This window comes from Nannospalax galili, unplaced genomic scaffold, assembly GCF_000622305.1.
Source record: "Nannospalax galili isolate Female #2095 unplaced genomic scaffold, S.galili_v1.0 scaffold54, whole genome shotgun sequence".
Taxonomy (NCBI): domain Eukaryota; kingdom Metazoa; phylum Chordata; class Mammalia; order Rodentia; family Spalacidae; genus Nannospalax; species Nannospalax galili.
This window is the reverse complement of record NW_008341028.1, coordinates 8,499,589-8,522,330: the sequence shown is the minus strand read 5'-3', so window position 1 is coordinate 8,522,330 and position 22,742 is coordinate 8,499,589. Positions and strand designations below refer to the sequence as shown.

At 39.9% G+C, this 22,742-nt stretch overlaps 1 protein-coding gene and 1 non-coding gene across 2 annotated transcripts in view; both read right to left on the bottom strand.

The window, feature by feature from the left end:
• Positions 1–22,742, bottom strand: part of Pias1 (protein inhibitor of activated STAT 1) — a 132,351-nt gene that overhangs the window by 66,240 nt on the left and 43,369 nt on the right. The gene's annotated exons all lie outside the window — the stretch shown is intronic.
• Positions 12,981–13,141, bottom strand: LOC115070948. Its single transcript, XR_003850056.1, has one exon. It is a non-coding gene; the product is annotated as a U1 spliceosomal RNA (small nuclear RNA).

Here is a 22,742-nt window from a genome sequence, read left to right as displayed (position 1 = left end):
CATGAAAAGGTGGAAATAACTGGTATCCATCATCTGATGAACACACATATGTAGATCCATGTACAAACTTATACACAGACACAATAATTTAGTATCTAGGTATATATGCATACATACACACACAAAAATATTATTTTGCACAAAAAGAATGAAGTACTGGAACATGCTACATGTGGATGGAGTGTGAAATCATTACAAAAGTGAAATAGGCTGGACAGCATATGATTCTACTCATATCAAATGCCTAAAATTTGAAAATGATACTTGGTCAAAAGCTCTGAAGACATTTCACCAAAGGAGATATGTAGTTGGCAAAAGTCCATTAAAAGATGTCCAACACCCTAAATTTGTGAGAAATACAAATTAAAGTTACTCTGAGATACCATTATATACCTACTGGAATGTCTACAATTAAAAAGGTAACAATATTGGGTCGAGAAATGGCTCAGCAGGCAAAGGCATTTGCTGCCAAGCCTAACAACTTAAATATGTTACATGCATGCATGAAAATACCACAATGAAACCCAGTATTTACCTTTGTAATTATTTCTGTATTTAATAGTCATTCACACCTAAAGCTGCCACGGTCTATCAATGGCATGGTGCATACAGAAGCCAGACTACAACAGGTTTAGGTAATGGGTGATTTATTAAAGTCATGGATGTTAACACAAAAGTATGAGATCTTCGCTTTCATAACTGAAGTAGCAAATTATATTAATTTCTCAGATTTGAAAATAAATCACCAGAGGGATTTATTTTGAATAACTCAGCAATTCTGAAAGTTCTTAATGTTCTATAATGTATACTAATTTAAGTTTTGCTAAGAGAGGAGTGTAAAAACAAGCTATTTGGGGTGATAGAACAAGTCCCTCTTAGCTAGGACATAGGTCCCTCACAGTCAACTGAACTGCTATGTACTTCCTCTCGGCTCTCACTAACAATAACAGAAAGCTTGCAAATTCCTACCACATCTTAGAGACTTTTTTAGGTAAAAGGGAAATGCTCTGGCACTGTGCATAATTACGGTCCTTACAACATTTGTGGGGAATATATATGATACTTAAGAGCGAGATTTCAGCACCCTCCCTTCATAAGTTGCCAAAGTTTCATCTTTAGGAAAGAAAAGCAGCATAGCCTATAATAACCAAGTACCAAATCATAATTTAAAATACTAAGATATGCAGAAAGGGTTTTAGAAATTCCACCCTTTAAATTTTGTTTGCAAACTGTTCCACAGAGAGATGAGCTAGATCAAAAAGAAAAAGAAGAAATCATCAGAAATCATATTGCAGTCTACATAAACTCAGAAAAGAGACAGATCAAATAAGCAAGGCTACTGAGCGTCTGATGACAGAAACACAGAACTAATCTATGCAGTCATACCTTCAAGTGCTCTAAAAATATTCACTATTCCAACTCACCAGCAGAAAGCTAAAAATACTCATCTTTCTATTATAGAATATTTCTTCCTGGCTTGGGAAAAGTGAGACTAAACTACCTAGCTCCAAATGTCAGCCTTTGAGTCTTTAATGAACTCTGGTTTACTCAGACAACCCTGAATTTGACAACTCTATAATCCTTAAAAACATAACTACAATGTATAGCTTCATTGGGCTTCCAAATACCTTTAAGACAGAAAATTGAAGGCTGATATTGTGGTACATGCTTGTAATCCCAACAGTTGGGAGGATGAGGCAGGAGAATTGTCCAAAGCTCAACACTAATGTGGTATGCAAGTTCAAAGTCTGCCAGGGTTACAAAGCAAAACCTTTTCTCAAATCAAAACCAAAACCAAAACACCAATAGAAGAGTACAGAAAAATTTGTTTCACTCAATAAAATATATACACAGAATCATTAATAAATTTGTACTGATTTGACGAACTACCTTATTTTTCCTTTTTAAAAATATATTTGTTATTACTTTTATTTTATGTGTATGAGTGTATTGTCTGCATGTAAGTGTACCCGTGTCATGCAATGCCCAAAGAAGACAGAAGAGGCCGTCAGATCTCCTGGAACTGGAGTTATGGACAGTTGTTAGCTGTCATGTGGGTGCTGGGATTTGAACCCAGGTCTTCTGTAAGAACAGCCAGTGTTCTTAACTGCTGAGCCATCTCTCCAGCCCTGAACTACCTTATTTTTCAAGATAGGGTCTCATGTAGCCCAGGCTGGCCTTAAACTTGCTACTTAGCAGAGGAAGACCATAAATGTCTGATTCCCTGACTTTACCTCCTGAATGCTGGGATTACAAGTGTGGGAACACCACACCCAATGTATACCAGGACTCAGCTCAGAGCTTCATGCATGCTAGGCAAGCACTCTGCCAACTGGGGTAGATATCAAGATATTACAGATAATATATGCACCTACAGTATTAGCCCCATTTTATCTTCTTTTTTTTTTTTTTTGGAGACAAGATCTCCCTGTAGCCCCAGGTGGCCTAGAACTCACTATGTAGACCTTGCTGGTCTGGAACCCACAGAGATCCACCTGCTTCTGCCTCTGAAGTGCTGGGACTAAAGGCGTGCCACCACACCCAGCCCACTTTATCTTTTAAAATGGGAATTATCTAGAAAAAAAATAATCACCTGTCACATGTGAATAGAGCCATAAAACAATAAATTTTTAAAAATCGGGATAAAAATTTCAAGTATAAATGGTAAACAAATACACTGATATTTGAAAGATCAAAACAAGCATAAAAAACCAATTCCTTTGTAATCTGTATTTTAAAGTTCTTCATGGTGAATATGATTGCTTTTTTTTTTTTTTGAGACAGGGTTGGGACCCAGCTGGCCTGGAACTCACTATGTAGACCAGGCTGACCTTGAACTCACAGAAATCCACCTGCCTCTGCTTCCCGAGTCCTGGGATTAAAGGCGTGCACTACCACACATGGTTATATGATTGCTTTTATAATTACGTATGCCTTATACAAAACCAAGGTAATACTATAGGTGCATATATTATCTGTAATACAGAGTCTTGCTATCTTCTTGCTAAAGTTTTGAAATTTCATAGTGATAACTATTTCATAATAAAATGTGACTCGGGCTGAAGAGATGACTCAGTAGTTAAGAGCACTGGCTGTTCTTACAGAGGACCTGGGTTCAGTTCCCAGGACCCACATGGCAGTTTACCAACCATCCATAACTCCAGTTCCAGGGATCAAATGCCATCTTCTGGCCTTCACAGGAATTGCATGCCACAAGTGCACTCATACAGACAAAATATTCATACACATAAAAAAATAATAGCCAGTGTGGTGGTGCATGCCTTTAATCCCAGCCCTTGGGAGGCAGAGGCAGGTGGATCTCTGTGAGTTCGAGGCCAGCCTGGTTTATATAGTGAGTTCCAGGTCAGCTGGGGCTACAGGGAGACCATGTCCCAAAAAGACCAAATAAATAAATAAATAATAAATAAATAAATAAATAAATAAAGAGAAAGATCTGGCTTAATTCTTTGGGGCATGGCCAAAGTTGGAAACTTTTCCATGCATACAGAACAGAAATTACTAACACTAAGAAACAGGATGCAAATGTATCTTGTGGATGCAAATGTATCTTGTAACACTATTAGACTTCAGCTACACAACGCACTGATTTCATTTACAACCTAACTGCACATTCCTATTATTCCATCTTTAGCTAGCGTACACTTTTCATCATCTTTGCTCCGGAGTATAACTCTACCTATTTTATTTATCAAATCTTTACAGTATTTCCAGAGTTGTTAGCTGGCTTTCTAAGAGACTCACTTAATGGGCCTATATAGACTCTGAGGCGACCCTGGAGCTAAATATGTGGTAAAGATTTTTGTCTGTCCCTTCTTTTCTCTCACAGCTGGTTATCAAGCTATTTTAAATCCAGGCGGGCTAGGAAACAAGCCTGTATTGGAGCAGGCCACAGATGAACCAAAGCTAAAGGATACATTTTAAAGAAAAAAGGGAAAGGAAATAGAATGCAACTAGGCATTAATTTTCTCTTTTCTAGAAGCTTAGCTTCATTCTTTTGTTGTTATTAACAGAAGCTACAGAAAAGTAGTAAGCCCAGGAGTGGCTCACCAGCACTGGGAAGGGAAAGCAGGAAGTCAGTTCAAGGTCATCATCCTCAGCTACATAGCAAGTTTGAGGTTGGCCAGGGTTAGTCTGTCTCAAAAAATAAAATAAATAAAATAAAATAAAATTTCCCAGGACTACTGGGATGGCTCAGTACGTAAAAGTGCTTGTCCCCCGAGTATGACCAACTCTCAAAAGTTGCCCTCTGACCTCCACTCCAGATCAACACATACACAAATAACAAATAAAATGAAATAAAGAAAACCCTAAGGTGTATACATTTTTAAAGTTTTCATATAAGTGCCGAACTGCTATCAGAAATACACCAATTTAACTAGGCATGAAGGTGGCACACAACTGCAATCCTAATACTTGGGAGGCAGAGGCAGGGAGGTCTTGAGTTTGAGATCAGCCTGGGCAACACCGATGTCTTATTTCAAAAGCAAAGACAAGCAAAACAAACAAACAAAAAAGCAAAAACAAACAAATCAACACACAAAAAAACCCTGAACCAATTTTCACTTATATAAACAAATGATACGTAAGTGTGCTACATTTTTTTCTCAAAATTAGAGGGTAGGTAGAAAACATTTCAATACCAATATTATTTAACTATTATTTATACATTTAGTTGAATGCACCTATATTTCCTTTGCTAGTCTTTTATTATTTATATCTTTAAACCATTTTATTACTCTTACATTGCAAAACAGGAATTTTACTTATTGATGGTCAATTAAGTACTCCTGAACAATTTAATATCCAATCCATGCAACTAATCAGAAATTTCACTTTTATGTTATTCAAATATTTTATCTCTCCTTTATTATCTGCTTATGCAGGGCCCACTTCCACAGCTGTAATTCCTCTACCTCTTACTCACACAGGTGAATGACCCACATTTCTTTTTCAGAATTCCCTTGGTGTTTCCATTATTTTCTTGATTACACTGGACATTTTAGTCACAGTGCCTTACACAGCCAGCTTCTCCTAGCACTTGAACACTCCCAGTCCTCACCTCTGTCACAGAAGCTGCTCTAAACTCTTCCCTGCACTGAGGAGCTATGGATAGGACTAAAAGGCATAATTTTGAGGGGATAGCCCAACTTCTGTGCAACCAATAAAATGTCAAGGCCTGAAGGGATCCATTCATCAGCAACAGACTAGTCTAAACCAAGCCAAACCTGCTTCTTCTACAACTTAGAGTGTGAAGCACGAAGAGGCAAAAGCACACAGCCAGTCAGAAGATGCATAATCCCAGCTCTCGGATTTTTTTGGGGGGGGGGGTCTTTTGGAGACAGGGTCTCCCTGTAGCTGCAAGCTGGCCTGGATTCACTATGGACAACAGGCTGGCCTCGAACTCACAGAGATCTGCCTGTCTCTGCCTCCTGAGTGCTGGGACTAAAGGCGTGGACTACCACACCCGGCTTGGATTTTGGTTTTAATCCCTACAAATCCTTACAATAAACACTTTTCTAACTAGTTAATGTTAGCAGGCATACCAGTATTTTTCATAGTGTGGTACATGAGATTATACCCTGAGCTATTCTAGAAGAAAAGGGGTTTCAGATTGGAAGACTTTTGGGACTCTGTTTATGCTATTTTATACTACCTCCTACTTAGAGAGGAAGGGTACAATATCACAGTGAAAGTTGGTTTAAGATTCTAAACCTGGTGGGATAGTTAGGAGCTCCTATTGCAGTCAATATCCTAGACGGTATCTTAACAATGATGGGACACAAGCTAGTAGACATTTCTGAGATACTTGTCAGCAGCCCCTGTTCTTCCAACAGGCATTTTGTTTGTGGCTTTATCTCCAGATTCAGAATTAGAAAACACGATCAAAGGCTAGGCCAGAAACTGCAGTGCAGTTCCCTGGCCATGGCTGACTGGTCAAGGACTGAACTTTACAGTTAATGTAATCCAATAGTGAACCTCAGGATTTTTCCTGGGAATGCTGAGAAAAAGACTTTTCCATTTTTGCTAGATTTGAATCTGTAAAAATTCCAGATATTGTTGGAACCATATAATGCCTAAAAATGGGTTCAGTATCAAAGAAAGCAAGCCACAGAAGAGACTATGAAAAAAGGTTTGTTCTACAAATATTCACTCAGCAAATATCAAGCACCTGATAAGATGGCTAAGCAGTTAGGAGCAGTGGCTGCTCTTGCAGAGGGCTGGGGTTTGGCTCCCAGAACTCATATGGTGGCTAATTACTGTCAGTAATAACTCCACTTCCAGGGACCTTGCACGACACATGGTGCACTTACATGTGTGCAGGCAAAACACTCATACATACAAAATGAAAATAAAAAGATATTATTTGAGGTACCAGAAATACACATTGATTACAAGTAAACAAGAGACCAAACCCACTGCCTTTGTTAGAAATGACCAATGCTTTAAAAAAAAAAAAAAAAAAAAAAAGGTAGTAAGGATTTGGAGTGAGGGGGAGTTTCAAACAGGGTGGTCAGACAGGTGTTTCATCACAAATATTAATAGCTTGAGCAGAAGGGGGTGAAGGCCAGTCATGTGAATATCTGTGGGAAGAGTTACTCCAGATGGGAGTAACTCACAATGAAGCTCTCTGACAAGGCCAATGTGGTTCAAGCCAAGTTCACAAAACAATAATCAGATAATTATAACAGATAAGATCTGTAATCCTGGTTACTTGGAAGGGACAAGCTTGGGCTACACAGTATGACCCTTTTTCCTAAACAAAACAAGCCAACGAACCAGAGAAATAATGAGAAGAGTTCATAAAGACTTTGGATTTGACTCTGAGTCAGAGGGATGGCCAACAAAGAGTTCAAACACAAAGAACATGATTAGTTCACTTTAAACAAGAACTGCTCTCCTTGCAAATATGAGAATACTGCAAAGCAGGTAAAGGTAGAAAGAGAGATGGTTAGAGACAGGTATGAGACAATGGTGGCTCAGATAGGGCAGCAGCAGTGGAGGTCATGAGAGAAGTGGTCAGACTCTGGGTACACTCCAGCCTCTTATAGCCCAGAGGCCTGCCTAACTAGTAAGACTTGGGACCTAACCAGAGTCAAACAAGATACAAATATCTGGTCCAAGCAATGAAAAGATGAAGATGGGGACTGGGCAGACTGCAGAGACTGTATGCTGCCTAGCATGCCAATGCCCTGGGCCTACTCACAACAAACAAACAAACAAAAACAAACAAACAATGAATGAAGATGAAAATGCTGGGGCTTGAATTTCTTCAGGAAAAGGAAGGAAGGCAGGGAGGGTGGGAGTGGGGGGAGAAGGGCAAGAGAGAACTTCAGTTCTTTCCCTTTCAGATATGTTAAATTTAAGATAAATACCTGAAGAGTGGAATAAATTAAGCACTTGAAAGGAATTCTGGAGCTGAAGTTTAACTTTTATTTAAAGCCTTGAGACGAGATAAAATCACCAAGGAATTATAGACAAAACAGAGAAAGAACAAAGTAGTCTGTGAAATTATGTCCTGGAGTCCAGTGAAAACTACAAAGAGACTCCCATCAACAGCGTCAACTACTAACAAAGTAAGTACGCTGGAGACAGAACAGATTGTGGAGTTTGGAATCACAGAATCAGTTTTACTGAAGGGTGCAGTTGTCTGGCTGAAGCGGCCTTCCAAGGCTGGGTGGGAACTGGTTAAACATAGAAGACTCACTTGTGGAGTGCCGCACAGTGAGAAAAGCAGTGGAACAGAAGCAGGTAAGAGAACTGGAGGTGAGAAGCGCTGCTGCTGTTCCTTCCCCTTTGCATAATCCTTTATTCTTTGGTTATAGAAACTAACCAGTTTTTATTCTCATACTACTGTGGGGCAGATTTTAACTAGTTCTAATAGTTTCTGATGTCTATTTTCTAGTAGTTTTTATTTTTTGTTCACTTTTTCCTTTTTGAGACAAGGTCTTATGTAGCACTCCTTATGTAACTGAGGATGATCCCCAACTCCTGATCCTCCTGTCTCTACCTCCCAAGTACTGGAATTATAGGTTTGAACCACCAAGTCTAACTTCTAATAATTTTCTTCTATAAGAAGTCTTGTAGCTGCCTAAATTCATGAACACAAGAGTGCTCTAAAGACTATAAATATCAGCCGGGCGTGGTGGTGCAGGCCTTTAGTTCCAGCTCTTGGGAGGCAGAGGCAGGTGGATCTCTGTGAGTTCACGGCCAGCTAGGTCTACATAGTGAGTTCCAGGACAGCTGGGGCTACAGGGAGACCATGTCAAAAAAAAAAAAAAAGCAAAGACTATAAATACCAAATGTAAATATTAGATATTTAACATTTGCCCATAACTGATTTTTAAATTCACAACAGGTGAACCAGAAATTCTATGCATTACAGTAAATGCTGGTTTATAATTCTGAAATATGCAGCTGAAGAGACTGCAATCTTACAGGGCTGGAGAGATAGCTTGGTTGGTTAAGAGCACCAGCTGTTCTTGCAAAAGACCTACATTTGTTCCCAGCACCCACATGGAGGCAAACAACTGTCTGTAACTCCAGTTCTAGGGGATCTGTCTCCCTCTTTTGGCCTCCGAAGGCATTGCACCCAAAACACTCATATACATAAAATAAAAACAAGTTTGTTTGGTTTTTTTGTTTTGTTTTTTGAGACAGGGTCTCCCAGAAGCTCCAGCTGGCCTGGGGCTTGCTATGTAGATCAGGCTAGCCTGGAACTCATGGAGATCTGCCTGCTTCTGCCACAAGTGTTGGGATTCAAGGTGTGCACCACCACACCTGGCTAAAAATAAGTTTTTAAAAAATAAAGCGGATGCAATCTTACAATGGAATTTCCTCTAATGAGGATTAAGAGAATTCACTGGGGTGGAGTATGGTAAGCCCTACCCATGTATACTAGGTATGACCAATGATCAAAGGAAAACAAGTGAACAATCCCAGAAAACATGGAGTTTCCCTCTCACTTCCTCTTTCTTTTCCCAATTCTGTGTACCAATGGACAGTCTTTTACACACACGTGTTCATATATGGAAATGGTGTATATACAAACTAGAGTATAAAAATCAACTGGAAAAGAAACCATCATCTTCAGTTGAATCAGTATCTACAACTGTATTTCACAATCATAAAACAACATTTTGCAATGACTTTCAGTTCAAGTGTTAAACTGAATTGGCAATTTTTATTAAAACAAACAAAAAAAGGTTTATGTAAGATGTTCCCCAGAAACCAAAGACTGTTTACCTTCTAATTGCATACTGAAAATCTCATCTACAAAGCAGAGAATGAAAATTTCTTTTTTTAAGATTGTTTTGAATTTTTTAATAATAAATGTGTGTTCCAAGCCCAGAGCACACACTCTGTACTCGCACTCTCACACTAACCACCGGGGAGAAGGGGCAAGAATTTATTTTTACACACACTGAAGTTAAATACATTTCAGAGGTTACCGTAAAAGCAGAATTGGTGTGAATTCCTATACTGGGAGTAAAGTAAGAGGAAGTTTTTGACTAAAACTATTAGTCATGAAGTAGTAAAACCTCCAGCCTTTTAAGTTAAATGTCCTTCTCTACACATTCTTCTGTTTTCCAAACCAAGATCACATGATGTTCAAGGTGAGAAATTATTGGAAAGGCCATCACCCAATAAGTCTTGACATAATCTTGAAGTGTTTTTAAGATCTCTGTAATCTACATTGGCATAAGAAAATTAGGCACAATTATACAAATAACAATATAAACAAATGGCAGGGCATTGCAGCACCCACCTATGATCCTAGCACTCATGAGACTGAGGTAAGATCTTGAGTTTGAGGCTAACTGGTGCTACATAGCAAACACCTGTCTCAAAAACCCACACACAAAAAACTACAACCAAACAAGAAGGACTATTAAGTAGTCTCAGCATACTAGAAAAATGAAAGATACATGAAGGATGCATAATTCGTATTATAGAAATCAGAAAGGAAAACTAAATGGCAAAAAGTAACAAATGGAGACACTGGAACAAAGACCAAATATAATTGTGCTAGCATAAAAATGCTGGGAGCTCAGCAGAGGGCCTGAGAGCCAGAGGGCCTGAGAACCCAGGGGACAGCCTGACAGCCCCCGATCCTGCTTCCACATGGTGGTCCTTTTAATAAGATGCTATACAGCAGTCCCTTCTGCATGAAATAACTACCATCATCACAACTTTGGCTGAGCCTGATTGCTAAACATAGTCACAATTGGGCTTAGTCACACTGGACCCTCACCTGAGTATCCAGCCACTCTTCCCAGCCAACTAATATAGCCTTGGAAGACAAAAGAAAAATGAGGAGAACCCAACAGAGGGATGCTTTTGGAAGCCCTTATCAAGAAACTTCAATAGTTTCATATGAACATTTGAAAATTGTCCTGTTCTGACTTTTTTCTAGTTCCCTGTCTAGGACTTGTATTGCTAATTACTCTTGCCTTTACTTCTCCTTCACATCTCCCATTCATGATTCAAGGACTTTCTTCTTCCCTTAGAGACAAGAGTTATGCAATTTGGGAGTCTTTTAGATAGACCCACTGAAGGAGTACTTCAATTGCCTCACCCTGGGTCCCTGCTCAGCATGGAAGAAGCCAGAGCGGTTGGTGTCCCTATTCCCTATTGGCAATTTGGGTAACCTCTTCAAAGGATGGTGTGATAAGAATATGAGGTAGGAACTGGCTAGGCAGTTAGGGTAAAAAGACCCCAAAGAAATGTAGCCAGTTTTTTGGCTAAAAGTCAAAATGTCCTTGGGCCTGTTAGCAAAATATTCTTTTCCAAAGGCCAAAAATGTCAAAAAGTATTTGGGAGCTTGTATCTAATCCTTAAAAGATTTTAGGGTTATCTCTTCAGAGGGGGGGAATGTTGGAAGGGAGGGAGTGGGCATGGATTTGATCAAAACACCTTATATACGTGTATGAAATCCTCAAAGTTTTTGTAAAAATTAAAAAATAATTTTTAAGATTGAACTTAAAAAAATTTTTTTTTGTCTTTTTGAGACAGGGCCTCCCTACAGCCCTAGCTGGCCTGGAATTCACTATGTAGACCAGGATGGCCTTGAACTCTCAGAAATCAGCCTGCTTCTGCCTCCCAAGTGCTGGGATTAAAGGCATGCACTACCATGCCTGGCTGTTAAGACTGAACTTTTAAAGAGCCAGCAACAAGCTATTTATAAAAGAGAAATGGCTATATTTAAAAAAAAGACATACAACAACAAGTGTTGGGAAGGACAGGGAGAAATGAGAATATGCATATATCATTAGCAGGAATGTAGAATGTACAGCTGCTTTGGAAAACAGCCTGGCAGTTCTTCAAAGGTGGTTCTGAGTTGCCATGCAAACCAGCAACTCTATTTGTAGGTACATAACAAAGGCAACTGAAAACACAGACCCACACTAAAACTTGTACACAAACATTCACATTAGTCAAAAAGTAGAAACCACCCAAATGCCCATCAGCTGATGAATGGACAAATAGAATTGTGGGATATATGTATAATGTGGTATCATTTAGCTATAAGAAGGAATGAAGTTGGGGCTGGAGACATGGCTCAGCGGTTAAAAGCACTGACTGCTCTTGCAGAGGACCCGGGTTTGATTCCCAGGACCCACATGGTGGCTATGAACCGTCCTTAACTCCAGTTCCAGGGGAATCCGAAGCCCTCTTCTGACCTCTGAGGCACTGCACGACACGGATGCACTCACATACATGTAGGCAATATACTCATACACATAAAATAAAAATAATAAGTAAAAAAAGGAATTAAGTTTAACACACTTCAATATGAATGAACCTTAAAAAAAACAATCTAAGTGAAAGAAGCCAGTTGCAAAAGGGCACATGTGATTCTGTTTATATGAAATGTCCACCATGGGAAAATCCACGGAAATTACGTTAGTAGTTTCAGAGTACTGGGGATGGGGCTATGGAAGAGTAATAATGGATAGAGTTTTTTGGGGGGTCATGCTCTATAGTCAAGAATGGTGCTGGTGCATAATTCTGTAACCATGTTAAAATGCAACCCTTTGTACTTTAAAGGAACAAATTTCATGGTATAGATTTATGTCATTAAAATTATTTTAAGTGGCTGGAGAGATGGCTCAGCGGTTAAGAGCACTGACTGCTCTTGCAGAGGACCCAAGTTCAATTCCTAGCACCCACATGATGGCTACGAACAGTCCTTAACTCCAGTTCCAGAGGAATCCGAAGTCCTCTTCTGTCCTCCACAGCATTGCATGACATGGGTGCACTCACATACATACAGGCAATACACTCATACACATAAAATAAAAATAAATAAAATAAAACACACATGCAAAAACAAATATATATATACATATATATATATATTTTTTTTTTTTAAAATGTGGACCAGCAAAATGACTCAGCCAGTAAAGAAGTTTGCTGCCAAGCCTGATGACCTGAATTTGGTCTCCAGATCCTACCCAGTGGAAGGAGAGAACCAACTCTAACCTCTGAATACCATAGTATGTGTGTGTATGCACACACACACACACTTTTTTCAAAATTGAAAACAAACACAGGCATGGATGGCAGCACAAGTTTGTGATCCTAGCCCTCAGGAGGTTGAGGCAGAGGATTCCAAGCTCAGGGCTAGTCTAGCTAGACAGCAAGACCCTGTTAAAATAACAAAAAATGGTCAACAAAAGAAAAAAGAGCCCTTAACCATGCTTCAGTAAAAGTGCTGTTGAATAAGCGTGAGGATCTGAGTTCCATCCCAGGAGCCAGAAGGCAGGAGAAAACCTACTCCCTAAAGTTGACTCCGCAAAGTTACCCTCTACTCTCCATACACGAGGCACCTTTGTGCCCCCCGCCCCATGTACATACATAAATATATTACACACATAAAAAGAAAACAAGTTACAGACTGGAAACAAATATTCAGAAACTGCATTTCCTTTCCTTTTTTTTTTTTTTTTTAATTTATACAGGGGAGAGTGCAAACGCAGTCCACCACTACCACAAATTATGCAGAGTTTCCTGCATTTGGGGAAATGGCAGGAATCAGCACATCCCAAGTGCAATGGATGAGCCTCACCCTGGGAAAACCACCTTCCTGATCATGGTGTCTCCCCTGCCAGGTAAGTATCAGAAACTATATTTCCAACTAGAATCTAAACGAACTCCCAGCCAGGTGTGGTGGCACAGGCCTCTAACCATAGTACTCCAGAACCCGAGGCAGAAGGATCAAGTTTAAGGCTAGTTTGGGCTACACAGTGAGACTCTGTCTTTAAAAAAACAAACAATAATTACAAACAGTACACACATAAATGCATTTTTTTAAAAGAATTAAGGCACTCTCAAAAGTCAAGAATATAAAAACAATCCAATTAAAAATGCAAGTGTGGTGGTGCACGCCTTTAGTCCCAGCACTAGGGAGGCCAAGGCAGGCAGATCTCTGTGAGTTCCAGGCCAGCCTGGTCTACATAGTGAGTTCCAGGACAGCTGGGGCTACAGGGAGACCTTGTCTCAAAAAGACAAAAAAAAAAAAAAAAAAAAAAAAAAAAAAAAAAAAAAAAGAGAGAGAGATGCATAGACATTTCATCAGAGTACGCAGATGGCAAATAAACGAAGTAGAAAGTTACTGAACATCACATGTGTTTAAACACCTAAAATTTAAAATAATGACACTAATAAGTATGTCAGTAATGATGTAGGAGGCCTAGGCCTCTCACACACTGCCAGTAGATAAAATAATATAGTCACTCTGAAAAATGGTTTGATATTTTCTCAAAAAGTAAGCATACATGATCCACAGTTCTACTCCTGGGCATGTTATCTAGAAAAAATGTACATCCATACAAACACTGGTACTTAAATGCTCACATCATGATTTGTGATAACTCAAAACTAGAAACCAAATCATCTTCAATGTAAATAAACTGTGATATGTCATAAAATACTAGTTTAGCAAACGATAAACTGATGACAACTTTGCATCACTCATCACAAAGAAAGAAAAAGACATATGGAAAAAACAATTGGAGAGATAGCTCAGCAGTTAAGAGCACTGGTTGCTTTTCCAGAGGACCCAGGCTCAGTTCTCAGCACCCACCTGGCAGCTAACAACCATCCGGTTCCAGGGGATTTGATGCCCTCTTCTGGTCTCTGAGGGCAATAGATGCACATGGTACACTTTCATGCACGCAGGCAAAACATTCATACACATAAAATAAAATAAATAAAAAAAAAAACAGCTGGGTGTGGTGGCGCATACCTTTAGTCCCACCACTCAGAAGGAAGAAGCAGGCAGATCTCTCTGAGATGGAGGCCATCTTGGTCTATATAGTGAGTTCCAGGCCACCGGGGAGACCATGTTTCTAAATAAATATAATCCAATTTATATTGCAAAATGTTCAAATTTTCTCCTCTTTCTTTCTCCATTTTGAGGCAGACTCATGTGGCCTAGGCTGGCCTTGAACTGATCATCCTGCATTCACTTCCCAGTACTGGGATTACAGATGTGTGACACAACATTCAGTTTTACGCAGTGCTGGGGGACTGAACTTTATGAATTCAAGGCAAGCACTCTATGAACTGTGCCCCAGACGTAAACTTCTGAAATTTTTCTAAAATTCTGGAAATCATAAGAAAAATCCAACAACCAACTTAAAAGAACATAAATTCAAGCTGGGCGTGATAGCGCATGCCTGTAGTCCCAGCACTTGGGAGTTGGAGGCAGGCAGATCTCTGTGAGTTCAGGGCCAGCCTGGTCTACATAGTGAGTTCCAGGCCATCTGGGGCTACAAGGAGACCCTTTTTCAAAACGACCAAAAAAAGAGAAAAGAACATAAATTTAATGATCAGTTCATAAGAAAAAGAAATAATTCATCTAAAATATATAAAGAACTTTACCCTTAGGAGAGTCATGTGAAAGCCACAATGAATTATAAATTTTTAGCTATTATGTTGGAATGACTGATAAGTTTTACAACAAATGACATCACTGAAAGCCTAGGAAAAAACCTCTGACATAATCAGTGGGATTATACATTAGCACATACATTCATTACAACACTTCTACCAAATTTCTAAATGCATATTCTATTTTTAGGATTTTATAAAATATTGACTATATTTATATATGTACAGAGATATGCATCACAGAACATTTTCTATAGCAATGCCTTTAATAGCAAGAAACTACCAAAATGTCAGCCAGTAAGAAACTCTTCAGTAATAAACACATAACCTAATCCCTTGCTTTCGAAGTAACTTCTAGAAAAGAACGAATACCTGCAACAGAAGGAGCTGAAAGTAACACCTGGGTAGAGGTAAGGACAGAAGAACTTCCTTCTCTTTATAAACCTTTCAGTTTTTGGAGGGCAAACTACAACAGCACAATGGCACATGTGCATGAAAATGCCATAATGAAACTCATGACTTTGTATACAAACTTTAAAAATTAATTTAAAAAGCTGAGCATGGTGGTGTGTGCCTTTAATCCTGGCACTCAGGAAGCAGGCAGATCTCTGTTCCAGGTCAGCTGGGGCTATACTATAGGAAGACCCTGTCTCCAAAAAAAAAAGCATAGTAATAATACATTTCACATTATGTACCAAATGAATGTATTATCTACTCAAAAAATAATAAAGTAAACTAGGCATGGTGGCGCACGCCTTTAATCCCAGCACTCAGGAGGCAGAGGCAGGCGGATCTCTGTGAGTTCAAGGCCAGCCTGGTCTACATAGTGAGTTCCAGGACAGATGGGGCTACAGGGAGACCCTGTCTCAAAAAGACCAAAAAAACAAACAAAAATAAAAATATTAAATCTGATGATTCATGTTAGCAGAGAAGTTTCTGAGTTCCAACATTTGGGAACTGAGACGGAAAGATCAGAACTTTAAGACCAACCACAGCTACATACCAAGTTCAAGGCCTGCATAAGATATTGCCTCAACAAAGCAATGCAACACAGCAACCCAAATATATCAATGAAAAGAATAAAATCTAAGTCAGGTATGATGGCAGACACCTGTATTCCCAGCACTCAGAAGGCTGAGACAGGATATCAAGTGTTTTATACCAGCCTCAGATACCATAGTGAAATCACGGCTCAAACACAAAACAAACTGGATCTGGTCACTCATGACTATGGATTGCCTCAGCATTCAAAAGGCTATAGCAGAACGACTGCCATGAGTTTGAGGACAGTCTAGGCTGCAAAGTGACTTCCAGGTCAGCCTGAGCTAAAAGGCCAAAATCAATCAAACAAGATGTCTTTCATAAGAAGCAAGACAAGAATGTGCACACTTCAAATTAAATAGTCTGTGAAAAGGATTATTTATATACCATGATTGAGATTTATTGTTCCTGGAACCAAGGATGGTTCAATATAATATACCACATTAATGGAATTAAAAACAAAACAAAACACACAAGTACCTCCTAACTGAAGCAGAAAAGTCATCTGACAAAATTCAACATCTCTTCATGACAAAAGCACCTAAAATAGGAATGGAAGGAAACTATCCATATAAAAAAGGCCATACGGGAAAACCCACAGCTAATATGCTCGATGATAAAAGATCAAAAGCTTCCATTAAGATCAGGAGCTGGTTTTGCCATTTCTATAATACAGAGTACTGATACCCTCAAACAGAGCAATCAGCAAGAAAAAGAAATTAAGTTATTTCTGTTCAAAGATCATATGAGTCATATGTAGAAAACCCTAATGATTTCACATAATAATAATGATTTTAACTAATATAGAAAAATGTTATGCTGGGAGTGGTAGTGCACACCTTTAATTCCAGCACTTGGGAGGCAGAGGCAGATGGATCTCTGATAGTTCAAGGCCAGCCTGGTCTACATAGTGAGTTCGAGGCCAGCTGGGGCTACAGGGAGACCCTGTCTCAAAAAGACACACACACACACACACACACACACACACACATATATTAAATGGAATAAAATGCTGGCGCCATGCTGTACTGTGGATGAACCTTGAAATAAGTATGCTAAGGTGACAGTAGCTAGTTACTGAGCATGTATACATGGACTATGCAGAATAGGGAAATGCATGCAGAATAAATAGAAAATGAACGATGATCACAGGGGAGGAGGGGTCATAAGAATGCTGCAGACCAGCACAGGGTTTCTTTTCAGAGCAATCAAAACTTCTGAAATGAAGATAGTGAGGACAGTTCTTTCTCTCTCCCTTCTTCTCTCTGATTTGGGTGACTAGCCTCTGCCACATCTTCCTGCCACCATCAGATCTGCCTTGCTGTGGGCCAGAAGCAACAAAGTTAAAGGACGATGAATTTGTGCTGGTTAGAATGAGAATGTCCTGTGTAGGCTCCAGGTATTTGGACATTTTGTCATCAGTGGGTGGCACTATTTTGGGAGGTCTTAGAAGATGTGGCTATGCTGGAGGAAGCACATCATTGGGGGTGGGCTTAAGAGAGTTCTCAAGCCTCATCAAATCTCTGTCACATGATGCTTCCTGTGCCTGCTTGAAGATGTGAGCCTCTGTTTTCTGTTCCTACTCCAGCCATCTCTGCTGCCATGCCTCCCTGCCATAATGGACTGACTATTGCCCCTTTGGAACTGTAAGCTAAATAAACTTTTTTGTAAGTTCCCTTGGTCGTGGTGTTTCTATTACCTCAACAGAAAAGTAACTAATAAGGAGTGGAATCTCTGAAGTCCCAAATAAGTAACTCCTCCCTTGATTTTTCTCCATTATTTGTCACAGCAACAGAAAACACAGAAAATTGGAACCAGGGAAGTGAGGTCACTACTGTGACAAAATCTGACCATGTGGTTCTTAAGCCTTTGGGACTGGTTTGTGCAGGAATTTGGAAATCTGGAGAATGCTGTAGCAGAGCTTAACAGGTATTGTGGAGGGGGCACAGAAGAGCGCAATACTAACAGGAAGGTGGGCTGTGAAGGCCAGGCTGATGACATTTCAAATAGGGATGAGAATTCTTTGCTGAATTGGACTAGAGGCCATTTGTGTTACATGTGTCAAAGAAGTACCCTACATTTTGTGCTTGCCCTAAGACTCTGTTGGAGTCTGGGTTTAAAAGTGACTAAGCTGACAGGAAATTCTCAGGCAGCCCAACATGCAGGCTATAACAGATTATTGCTGACTGCATTTAGCCAAGTTTACCATGAGAACTGTTACCAGAAAACCGCAAATAGGAAGAGAAGGAAGGTTGGCTCATGCCTTTAATCCCAGCACTTGGGAGGCAGAGGCAGGTGGATCTCTGTGAGTTTAAGGCCAGCCTGGTCCACATAGCAAGTTCCAGGCCAGCTGGTGCTACAGAGAAACCCTGTCTCAAAAAGACAACAAAAATAAATAAATAAAAAACAGCTCTGGGTGTCCCACTCACACAGGCAACCTACAGAAGTGTTTCCAGCCATCTGGACACTCAGAAGCCAATGTAGTCATGACTCACGAAGGCCTGGGTACTGCTTGAGCTGGTGGCAGAACCTGGCACCGTCTACATGATGCTCGTTTTGCACTGAGTGCAGGACGCGAGTCCTCTACTCAGGCTTCAAAGGAAGTGTGTGTAGTAGGGTCAGGACACTTGAAGATGGCCCTGAAAGAGCAAAATGTGAAGCTGTAAATGCAAAGCCTAAAAGGAAATGGAGACCACAGGAAGTTAGAGGTACCAGGAACATGAAAAGTCTGCCAAGGAAAGCTATAAGCAACAAGCAGAGGCAGTCCAAGACAGAGGTCATGTCAGCTACACTACAATCAGCAACACGTTAGCGAGGGGCTGCCCAAGTTCCTTGGAACGCACATCATGACTACAGGCTCTGTAAACAGATTTTAAAGGTGTGCCATGCTGAGTTTCAGTCTTGCTTTGGTCCCATCTCTCCTTTCTGTGTCCTCTCCCTTTTGGAACGGAAATGTTAGCATGGGCCATTGTATCTTTGTTATGCAGAACTTGCTTTTTGAATTCATAGGGACTCACAAAGAAGAGTTAGTCTTGTATCTCAGATGAGATTTTGGCTGTAGAGTTTTCAACAATGCTGTAATTATCACAACTATGAGAGATGGACTAAATGGGGCTGGAGAGATGGCTCAGTGGTTAAAGGCACTATTTGCTCTGAGGACTGAGGTTCATTTCCCAGTACCCACGTGGTGGCAAACCACCATCTATATAACTCCAGTGCCAGAGAATCTGTTTCCCTCTTTTGACATCTACTGGCACAGCATGACATAGAGACACAGATACATGTAAATACATGTAGGCAAAATACTCATACACATAAAAATAAATAAGCCGGGTGTGGTGGCGCACACCTTTATTCCCCTGCACTCCTGAGGCAGAGGAAGGGGTATCTCTGTGAGTTTGAAGCCAGCCTGGTCTACAGAGTGAGTTCCAGGCCAGCTGGGGCAACAGGGAAACCCTGTCTCAAAAAGACCAAAAATGAATAAATAAAAAGTTTTAAAGAAAAACACCATTACATAAGCAACAAAGCAAGATAAACTATTTACACATATAAGAGAGAACAGGCTAAAATGTATTATGTATTAAGTACAAACAGAAAAAATACAAAATAAGAAAATAAAGAATGTGAACAAGCAATTCACCAACCATAAATGGCTAATAATTGTAAAATTATTCAACTTGAGACTAAGTAAAGGTATGCAAATTACAGTAAGATGATTTTACTGTGTTGGTTAATATAGTTTAAAATCACTGAGGAAACTGCAGAAATCAGGCTCTCTCCTAAGTGGGTGGATGAGGCTTAAGTTTTGCTGCAAAAATGGGATAAAGTGATGCAATTCAACAGTGAGTTAGAAGTATGCACGTTCTTTACATTTAAAGAAGTTCAAGAACACAAAAATGTATGGCCTTGGGCCAGAGAGATAGATGACTCACCAGGTAAAGAAGCCTGACACCAAGCTTGACCGCTCAAATGAATCCCCAGGACTCAAAGGTGGAAGGCCAGAATCAACTTCAGTGTTGTGACAAGTGTGCATGCGGCGCGCGCGCATACACACACACACACACACACGCACGCACGCACGCACGCACGCACGCACGCACGCACATACACACACACACGTGGTGGTGCACGCCTTTAATCCCAGCACTTGGGAGGCAGAGGCAGGAGGATCTCTGTGAGTTCAAGGCCAGCCTGGTCTACATAGTGAGTTTCAGGCCAGCTGGGACTACAGCAAGACCCTGTCTCAAGGGAAAAAAAAAAAAAAAAGTATATGTCTTCATATATAAGGTTATTCACTGGTTTAATAGCAAAAAAGGAAACAGTCTATGTTCATGTAATATAAAGAAATCTTAAGTTTATGATTATACTATGATACATCCTACAGAAATTCAAAGTATAGAGGAAGATGTATATCATGAAATTTGTAATTCAGAAGACATAGGGTGTAAAAAATAAATATCTATTTTAATGACTACTCTATGTAATGTTGATTCAACCACTCATTAAGATAAAATGTTAGATTAATGGTCCCCAAATTTCTTTATCACTGTGCAGACTGTGCCTTTATTTTTTTAATATTTTATTTATTATTTTTATTTTATGTGTATGAGTGTATTGCCTGCATGTATGTGAGTGTACCCGTGTCATGCAATGCCGGAGGTCAGAAGAGGACTTTGGATTCCCCTGGAACTGGAGTTAAGGATGCTTCGTAGTCACCATGTGGGTGCTGGGAATGGAACCCGGGTTCTCTGCAAGAGCAGTCAGTGCTCTTAACTGCTGAGCCATCTCTCCAGCTCACCTTTGTTTATTTTGACAGTGTGTCATGTATCCATCCCAAGTTGGCCCCAAATTTGCTATGTAGCTGAGAATGACCTTGAACTTCTGATCTTCCTGCCTCAACCATGTACCACTGATCCAGTTGGGTATAGTGCTAGAAACCAAACCCCAGGCCTCCTGCATGCTAGACAAATACTCTATCACCTGAGCTACATCATCTTCAACCCTAAACCATTTAGTTTCCTTTGTCTTAGGATGAACCAGTACATGGTTTGATTCTTCCAGTAGATCATGAATTCATTACATAACTTTGTTTTATTCTTTTGAAACAAATAAAATGGCATTTAGCACAAGAAAGCATTCGGTAAATGCTAAATGTAAGGTTGGTGAGATGGCTTAGTGGGTAAAGATATTTCTCCCACAAGCCTCGTGATCTAAGTTTGATCCCTAGAACTCACATAAAAGGTGGAGGGGGAGAATCAACTTCACAAAGTTGTCCTGTGACCTACATACATGTACTATGGCAGAGAAAGTGGGGGGGTGGGGAAGGGAAGGAGGAAGCAAAGGAAGGAGGCATAATTTTTAGAAATTAAAAAATAATAAATTTTTAAAATAAAATACTTTTATGTTTTCTTTTCGGAATGAGGAATGGACAAAATTCTACTTCCCTAAATATATTTATATAAAAATGCAAACACATTTTAAATAAGACTTTGGGAGGAGTGTTGGGAATCAAACCCATGATCTGGGTATGCCTAGGCAACAGCCCCACAACTGAACTCCATGCCAAGTCATTTAGAGATTTGTTTCTTTGAAATGTTTTATGGATGGCTTGGTCCATACAGAAAGAATACACATTGATAAAAAACAACAAACTAAGAAAGGGAAAGAGCCAGGTGTGGTGGTGAACATGCCTGTAAGCCCAGCTACCTGGGAGCTGGGGCAGGAAGACCACTTGGGCTCATGAGTTCAAGACCAGTCTGGGCAACATATAGCAAGACTCTGTCCCAAGGAGTTAGGGGTCAAAATGGCTGGGGAGGGGGAAGGACAACCAGTAAAATAAATTATAAACCCCTCTATCCTCCATTTTATATTTCCTTGTTTTTTATTTTATGAGTATGAGTGTTTTTCCTGTATGTATGTAAGTGAACCACATATGTTCAACGCCCATAAAAGCCAGAAGAGGATGCCAGATCCCCTGGAACTGGAGTTATTGACGGCTGTTAGCTGTCATGTGGGTACCAGGAATCAAACTTGGGTCCTCTGTGAGAGCAGCCAGTGCTCTTAACTACTGAGTCATCTCTCCAGACTTGCTCAAATACTTTTGAGAATAATCTTTAAGACCATTTCTTAATGTCTCATATTCTGGACTACAATGTGCACTAAGCAGTGAAATCAAATAAATCTGTATTCAGATCCTGACCACTCGCCCTGTCACTCAAGCTTTGCGAATTACTTTCTTCAGGTCTTAGCTGTGTCGCTCCATAAAACGAGAGCACATGCACAGAGCTCCTTTGCAGAGTAGGTAAACTGTTAATACAACAGTTTGTCTTAAATTCCTAAGAATTTATTCCTATCTGGTATGTGTGTAAATGATGTTATCAGAAAAAAAGTGATGGGGAGATACCAAAGGCGTGTACCACCACGCCCGGCATTAAATTATTTAAAAAATATAAATTACAAAAAAATTATTTAGAACATAGCTTCTGGGAGGCAGAGGCAGGCGGATCTCTGCGAGTTCAAGGCCAGCCTGGTCTACATATTGAGTTCCAGGACAGCTGGGGCTTATAGGGAGACCCTGATTCAAAAAGAGACCAAAAAAAAATCTTATTATTTTATTTACTTATTTATTATTTTTATTATATGTGTATGCATGTATTGCCTGCATGTAGGTGAGTGCACCCATGTCATGCAATGCCCACAAGGACAGAAGAGGCTGTTGGATCCCCTGGAACTGGAATTACAGACAGTTGTTATCTGCCATGTGGGTGCTGGAATTCAAACCCGGG